The sequence below is a fragment of the Miscanthus floridulus genome, chromosome 13, assembly GCF_019320115.1.
Source record: "Miscanthus floridulus cultivar M001 chromosome 13, ASM1932011v1, whole genome shotgun sequence".
In the NCBI taxonomy this organism is placed as follows: Eukaryota; Viridiplantae; Streptophyta; class Magnoliopsida; order Poales; family Poaceae; genus Miscanthus; species Miscanthus floridulus.
In genome coordinates, this window is record NC_089592.1 from 49,868,584 (window position 1) to 49,877,384 (window position 8,801).

General features: G+C 46.2%; 1 pseudogene; it reads left to right on the forward strand.

The window, feature by feature from the left end:
• Positions 1–1,676: 1,676 nt before the first annotated feature.
• On the forward strand, positions 1,677–5,224 carry LOC136500684 (pirin-like protein; annotated as a pseudogene).
• Positions 5,225–8,801: the final 3,577 nt, after the last annotated feature.

Consider the following 8,801-nt stretch of genomic DNA (forward strand, 5'->3'; position numbering starts at 1 on the left):
TCTCCTCTAGTACTCTCCTTCTCAAGGAAGTGTCATGCACCTATACCTTTATTAGTAGGGTGGAGTTGACAACACAACAATATACATACATACAAAACACACAAAAAAAGACCACAACAGAAAGATACAAATTAAACAAAGCACCCAGCTACAAACATGCAGCCTGTTCGGCTGGCTGGGCTGGATCGTGGATTATTTACTACTGGCTGGTTTGGCTGGTTTGGTGTGAGAGAAAATACTGTTCCAGCTTATAATCCACGATCGTATACGATCGTTTACGGCCTGCCGAATAGGCTGATGAATAAAGAAAATATTAAACACTCGTGAATTTTCTAGCGACCAGGAAAGGCGTACACGAAATATTCAGACCACACTAGAAGCTTCCCCCGTTAGACAAAACCACAAACCTGATAAAATCTGATATGTGTTGGCACAAAGATAATTTAACAATTTATAATTATTTTTGTAGTCAGACAAGGACAAAAATTTGATATGTTATGACACAAAGACAAATGATAAATAACAAATCACAAAAGTGACAATAGTGACAATTTACTTGTACTAATTGGTAGTGCAAGAGTGTTGGTTGAAATTATCTTAAAGTTCAAGCACCTGAAATATAGGAGAAGTGGGTGTAAATAAAATGACACATATAATCCTTTTCTGGTTACCATGTTTAGATTAGTAATAGAAATTAATGATAGGTAGGCAGGTAAATGTTGGCTTTTAAACGGAGTTGGACAATTATTTTATCTAAAATCCGTTATAATTTAGGTTAAATTTTGAATGCTTAGATATCTTGTATTTCAGGACGAATAGAGTAGGTACCTCCGAATTTCATCATGTCCACACATACTTACGTAAAGAGATATACTATTGGCAAGAATGAAAAAAGGGCATCACAAGATAGCTTGAGACAATAAGGTATAGACCATACCCAAGTGGATAGGTCTACTTTCTCTTAATAAAATACTCCTTACCTCAGCGCTACAGTCGCGAAAAAAATAGGTCTTTTATGCCTAGTATACCTTGTATATGGCGCGTTGCACAACCTCGTTCTTGCCGATTATACCAAGATAAATTAAAGGATTAGAAAGTCAGGAGGCAAGGTGAAGAGGTGTTGTTGTGTGAGCAGCTATAACACATTAACACGGATAAACAACAATGTAACAAATTGGATTTTACAATGGCCACATTGAAAAAGGTTGTTAAGGATTTCATCTATATACTGCAACCGAGTATTTTTCATCATCGATCGAGTTTGTCTCTATCCAATTAATGAGTTTGCCTTCCATTACTCCCTACCTATTTTTGTTACATGGGATAAATTCCAAGGAATTCCTAGTCACTCACGGTCACGGATGCTGCTGCCACGACAACCTCCGCGTTCACACTCCCATCTGTCCTTCTCTCCCCACACCCGTAACGTAAAGAAAGAGCTCGGTCCGGTCGGCGTCCGAGGCGGCCGTGGAGGTGGGTGGGACCACCCGCATACGCCACCACCACAAGCACGCAACCGCCGGACAAAAGCCGCCGGGCCCCACCCGCGACGGGCGTTCACACATGAGCATGACACACTGAGCGAGCGTCGGGTTCACCCGATTGCGCTCTCCGTTCTCCTGCCCCCCAGGCCGGGTATTTAAACGCCGGCAGTGGCGACCACCAGAACCACCACCACCGTACCCCCCCCCCCCTTCCGCTTCCGCTGTTCATTTGCTCCACGGGCCGCCTCAGCCTGCCGGCGCCGCCACTCCTTAGTCCGTACACACACACATATACCCGCCGCGCGCCGCCATGTCTGCCGCCACTGCTTGCATGCCCCTGGTCCCTCCTCCGTCCCCTCTCCATGGATCGGCGGCAATGGCGGCCGTTGAGAGGCGGCAGCCCGGTGCCATGGAGACCGCCAAGACCGGTTCCGAGGGAACGGTCGTCGGCTGCGTCGTCAAGAGGTACACACGCACAGAAACCTCTGTTCATGACCAATCATTATTCTCGATAGCCTAGCTCCTCGCTAGCTGCAGCTGTGCCCGGGTGGCCGGCCGGCGTAACCATAAACGCCCGTTGCTGGTTGACTTGGCCGGCCGGCCAGCCTCCTCCTCCTTGTGTGCATTCACCATTTTGCATTAGTATTTTTGGTGACATACTTGATCTGACAACACATATGTGTCGAATACTCACTCCATCAGCAGCCATGGCAACGACGAGGACTGTGCTGGGGACGACGACGGCGACGCGATGATGAGCAGGCCGCGGCCGGTGGTCCAGACACTGACGTGCGAGCGGAAGCCCTTCTGTGAGGGCTTCGCGTTCTGGCGGAGCATCGGCAGGTAACCATTGATATTGATCCATCCATCCATTCTGTTCCGGTCGACTCGCAGTCGGCAGGATCAGTCTCATTCTGTAATACAAATCCTCATGCATGTACAAAACTGATATGATGATAATTATATTATTAACCTGTGATCGTTTCGTTTCTTGCTGCGTGCAGGCCTGAGCTTCCGGAACTGGATCCTATCTTGTCCTTCGACGAGTTCGAGTGTATGTTATTAACATCACGATTATACGCCCCATCAAAACTGCTTATGCAGTTGTCAAGATTCAAGAACATGGCTTACTTATTTTTTTTTCTGTGAACAATGCATCAAGACGATGCTGACATATACTGGCCGCCGTCTTGTTCCTGAACATAACAAAAATGGCAACTGATAAAGTGGCTTTTTTAACATGTCCTGATATACACCACACTTATTGTTCCCTGTCAAAAGTCATGCTGTTTCGTACGCGTATATGTGTATATAAACCTCATATTATTGAGTAATTATAACGGTTTTTAACATGAATCAGACACTTAAAAAGTCTTGATGGGGGGGGGGGGGGGGGGGGTGGCTCTGATGGAAAACCTTAAATAGTACTGTATGGAATCATATATAACACAAAATCCATTCACATGCACCTTTCTCTTTTTTTATGTGTTTCAGTTTCTGCGCCAGCTGGCTTCCCTGACCATCCTCACAGAGGTTTGTAGTAACTTATTTCTTCTTAGACCAAGAATCGATTAGTACTTGAATACTGCAGCAAAAAGATCATCAATCCTGACCTTTTGTTTTTTTCCCTTCGGCGTTCCACGTCCTACCTCAGGATTTGAGAATGTCACCTATATGCTCGAGGTATGAATTCATATATATGGTTTTCTCATGATCCTTATGACTCCTTACTCAATACTGTTTGCATAGGCTGATATAAATAAAATTTAATCACGTTATTTGTTTCGTCAATTTAAATTGCTGGCCAAATTAATTAATGTTTGTCCACCGGCTGCTTTCACTTTCAGGGCGGCATCAGTTACCATGACTTTTCAGGCCACAAGGGAACCATCAACACAGGAGACGTTCAGGTTAGGTCTCCCATCAACAGCAGCATTGAACATGCAAACACACGTCTAAACCGTACTTTTTGAACCAACCAACATAAATTTTTCTCTCATGACAAATTAGCCAACAGTACTTTCAGCCATGGCTTATCAGTCAAGCGAACAGAGCATATATTAAGAGCCGGCCTATTCCTTCAATTCGCTGGTCCCTGTTCTATTCTAATTCTAATAGTAGATTCAGTTAGGATGTTGTTTGCACAATTTTTTGAACTTTAATATTAGCTCAATATTGTTTTCAGTGACTACAGGCCGATAAAACACAAATTCACTAGTGAAGAAAAGCAGGGAGAAAAAAATATATAATTGCCCGAAACTCAAACCCCCCTAGAAACTAATCTCAGCTTCACCTTAAGATTAAGGGTTATGCAAATCAAATTCTTTCATAGTGAAGAAGTAAGCAAAAAATTGTAAATTGTTCGTGAATTATATATTGAAGTTGCTAGGTATAAAAGAAGCACAGATGAATTAAAAGGTTAATACCAAATATACCCTGTCGTAAAAGATGCATATGATGCTTGCTTGTGTGTGAAAGCAAAAGGCGCTTCGGTCCATGCATGGGCTGTAGGCATGTAGCATGTCCGGACCCGGTTCCTTTCATCCTGGCGGGCGGCCTCGTGTCAAAATCCAGCGTCGTCAAAAGTAGACGTGTCAATACACAAACGCTGCTCCATCGAGCATTAATTTGAGCAAGTCAGAGTCCAAACCACGCATCAAAAATATATGGCGGCGTGTAGAATTGGTCAGACTAGTGCGGGCACGAATATACTCGTAACAGAGTTGACATGCATGTGTATTGTATTTGTGGTCGGCCATCGTGTCGATCGTCAACTGACTCGCCGCGGTAGCGGTACGTGTGCTGTGTGCATGCAGTGGCTGACGGCGGGGCGCGGCGTCGTGCACGCGGAGATGCCCGCCGGCCAGGGCGTGCAGCGGGGCATCAACATCTGGATCAACCTCTCCGCCGCCGACAAGATGTATGCGTTGCGTGCATGCGCATCATCATCATCATTCCTCTTCTTCGATTCTGTGCCGGCGGCCAGTTACTGGTTCCCTGACTGTATGCATGCTGCGTGTGCAGGGTGGAGCCGAGGTACCAGGACCTGGCGAGCCACGACGTCCCCGCCGTCGTCACCGCTGACGGCGTCTCCGTCAAGATCCTCGCGGGCGAGTGCCTCGGGACGCGGTCCCCGCTCCTGCCGCGCACCCCGGCGCTGTGCCTCGACGTCGTCCCTGCGGGCCGGCGCGCGCCTGCGCCAGCCCAGTCCCGCGCGGGTGGAGCGCGTGCGCGTACGTCATCCACGGCGAGGCCGCCTTCGTCAGCAGCGGCAGTGACGGCGGCTCCACCGTCGCGGCCGCCGCGCGCACGCTCGTTGTGTTGGGTGGCGACGGCGACAGCGTGGAGGTGCGGGGCTGGGCCGATGATGCAGCGGGGCAGGGCCAGGGCGCCAGGTTCCTGCTGGTGGCGGCGCGGCCACACGGCGAGGCGGTGGTGCGGGACGGGCCCTTCGTCATGAGCACCCGGGAGGAGGTGGAGCAGGCAAGGGAGGACTACCGCCGCCGCCGCAACGGCTTCGAGATGGCCGACGGCTGGACCTCCGACCACGCATCCACCGTTGCAATGCGTTGATAGGATACACGGTACACCTACCTAGGCTAGCCGCGCGTGGATGGATCTCAAGTATAGTATCTAATAAGTTAAGTTGTGGAATTTTGCCCAAAAATTTATATGTTGGCTTCGTAGTAGCATAGAAAAGTGTTTGCAATAAGGTCAAATATTATATAATCAATTTGGAATCCGGCGCCAACGAGTATGTACTTCTATAAAAAATGTGGTTAAACGTGCACTAAAGCACACAAAAAGAGAAAGAAAGAAAGGAAGGAAAATACCTCTTAAACATCACTCATTCGTTGCAAATAACAAGTACAATTACTTTTCTTTTTGAATTACGACGCTCATAACGCACGTACACTCTAATAAAGCCAGTTTCCAAAAAAATAAATTTTTAGTAAAGCCATATGTCAGCTTGACAAGCTCTTTGTCACGGCCCGGTAGGCCAGTGAGAAAGAAGTGGGAGTAAGAACAAAATTTCTTATTTGCCTCAAAAACTTCATTGGCTTCCTTGTGGAGAAAATATATCTTCCTTATTTTACCCAATTTTTTACTATGTAGCCATTTTTCTGAAGAAAATTTACGTTTGGTCTCCTAGGAGACTTAAACTCATCTTTGGACCCTAGGGGTTGCGCCATGAGTCTTGGCGTCGAGGTAACACGTCTCGGCGTCACAGATCTTGGCGCCGAGGTGCCTGACCATGCACTATAGGGAATCCTAGGTGGCGTTGACGTGGCCGATACCTCGGCGCCGTAGATCTTGGCGCCGAACATGGAGCGTGCGCCAGTACCTAGCCTGACTATAGGTCTCCATCGGGAGCGCTGATAGTGCAATGATGGCGCCGGGGCAGGACGACGCGACGCAACTCACACTCGCGCCAGGGAGGCAGGCACTAATGCACTATTGACTATTCTATCTCCATCCGCGTCGCGCGGAGAGAACTGCTCCTTGCTCGGGGCCTGGCCTCGGCTGCCGCGTCTACCTGGCAAGATGTGAGGCGTCAGTAGTGCATGGTCAGGCACCTCGGTGTCGAGGTATCGGCCACGTCAACGCCACCTAGGATTCCCTATAGTGCACGGTCAGGCACCTCGACGCCTAAGATCTGTGGCGTCGAGACGTGTTACCTCGGCGCCAAGACTCATGGCGCCAACCCGTAGGGTCCAAAGATGAGTTTAAGTCTCCCAGAGGGCCAAACAGTAAATTTTCTTTAGGAAAAGGGCTAAATAGTAAAAAATTGGTCCTATTTTACATATGGTATATTATTTGTACCCATATTGCCTTACGGATAGTTTTTTTTTTTGAGTTTATAGAGTTAAAATGCAGCTGCAAATACTATCTTGCCTCATTCTTGTTCTAAGTTTCAAGTACAAGTCCCGAGTACGTGGACCTCCAGTATCCCAACCAAGATCATAATCAGTACTCCAAGGCAGGATACGTTTTGGCCAATAGCATCCTGTTTGTTTGGCTGTGGCTTGTCGTAAACGATCTTAAATTTTCAGCCGAAATAATATTTTTCTCTCACACAAACCAGCCAGCAATACTTCTTCATGAACCAGCAACGATATGAACCAGCCAACCGAACAGGCCGCTAGGCCCACAATATCTAAGAAAGCACCAACCAACAGGACCCTGAGTTGAAGAATGAGAACGCCACTTAGCAGAGGAAAACACTCTAGATAAGCATCTGAATGAAGGCATGAAGCTACAGTGCGCTTTAGCCTCATTTGGTGCCGCTCCTGGTGGCTCCGCCTCCCGGGTCACTTTAGCGCACTGTAGGATGCTGTAGATCACTGTAGCGCTTGGAGACATGGCTCCACCTGAGAACAACAACGAACGGAGAGGAGCAACGGGAGCTTCATAGTTGTGGCTCCGCCTGACTGTTACAGTACTTCCACAGCACCGCTACAAGGCGAGAGCTGCAGCGCCAGCCGGTCGGAGCCCGCTCAAATGGGGCCTTATATTGAGAAGGCCATAATACGGTCTTGCCGCAGCGTGATGATGGGCACCATCATATTGTTTAGTTTTAAAAATATATATAGTTGTGGCCAATTTAAAAAATAATAACTCTCCCTCCAAAAAAAGAAACCTGTCGTTCTAGAAAACTACAAGAATACCCTATGTGTTGGTGTGGGAATCACCTATTAAACTATACTACTTATATTTACTTATATAATTAATAAATATCATAATTACATATGTTAGTTGATGTTGACGTGTAACTTCTTGCATGACGAAATAGGACGCTAATAGGGATTGAAAAATATAAGATATACATATTTCAAACAAATTAGTGTGGAAGTCAAATAATGATCCTTTGGTCCTGTTCGTTTGGAGGAATTTTAGAAGGAATCTGAAGGAATTTATGAGAGAAAACACTGTTTCAGATGAAAAAATAAACGAATTTTTAAGGACACGCGAATATGCTCGGCTGTGATTGCTGTAGGAGCACCTAGCACCCTACTTATTTATTACACATGTCCTATGAAAAGATTGGCCGTCATATGGGTAAAATGTGAGTGCATCTATAACTAAGACGGTCTCCAACGAGGAACTCATAGCAGGCACTCAAATCTAAAATATGTAGCATGAGACTCAAAATTAGCTTCCAACAGAGTACCTATACGGGAGACCTATTTTGGATTGTCTGAGAGGCACAACCCAAATATGGACATCTTCTCTTCTGAAAACCGATTTGCAGAAAGGATTCTCTTTTGGGGCTTGTTGTTGGAGAAGATGCCGAATATGTATTGAACCTTTTGCCTGTAGCGCTATTCAAAGGACAGATTGATCTCGTATTTTGGGATGTTGTTGTTGGAGATAGCCTAACGAGATGCAGCCATGCAAATGGCGATTGCGAAAATAAAATGCTCAAGGATTAGTCACCCATGTTTAGGGGTGAAAACGGATAGCTGATATTATATTTGTTTTTTTATATTTGGGGCTTTTGTGTTCTTGCCCCTACTTTGATGTGTAATTATGATTTTGCTCTTGTTTTTCTAACTTTGTGATTTTGCCCTTCACTGTTAGCAAGTTAACGCGATTTTACCCCTAGTCAACGGTCAAAATAGGGGTAAATTCACTAAAGACCAGGGGCAAAATCGCGTTGACTTGCTAACAGTGAAGGGTAAAATCACAAAGTTAGAAAAATAAGGACAAAATCACAAGTGCACTTTAAAATAAGAGGCAAGAACACCAAAAAAACCCTTTATAATCCGGATTTACATAAGGACACGGATAGCCATCGGATACCTATATATACGAATACAGATTATGTCAGATATGGATACGAATAATGAGTATCGAATACGGTATGAATCAGATTCAAATAATGTTAGAAACAAATATCTATTCGAATATTGAGTAAAAGCAACATTTATACGTATATTAGGTAATGACCGGCAGTCAAACAATCTCTTCTTTTTGTTGGCAGAGCTTATCAGTCAGCGTATTTTTCTCGACCACCAGACCAGCACCACAGTGTGAAATTTTCGTATTTTGGTCTCTTTTGAAAACAATTTTTGAAAAATACCAACGCCAAAACATTTTATGAAAATAGACCATTTTTAGGCGTCTTAGCACATGACGCCGAGATATGAGGCTCGGCGTTGTGTCACTCGACGCCGAGGTATTGCCACGTCACGGACGACCGGGGTCGTCGTCGACACGTTGGCGCGTGGGTCCGAGACGTCGGCGTCGTGTCAGCCGACGCCAAGTACCCAACCTCGGCGCGGTTGGACTGCGCGCCGAGCTACTGCCCCATCC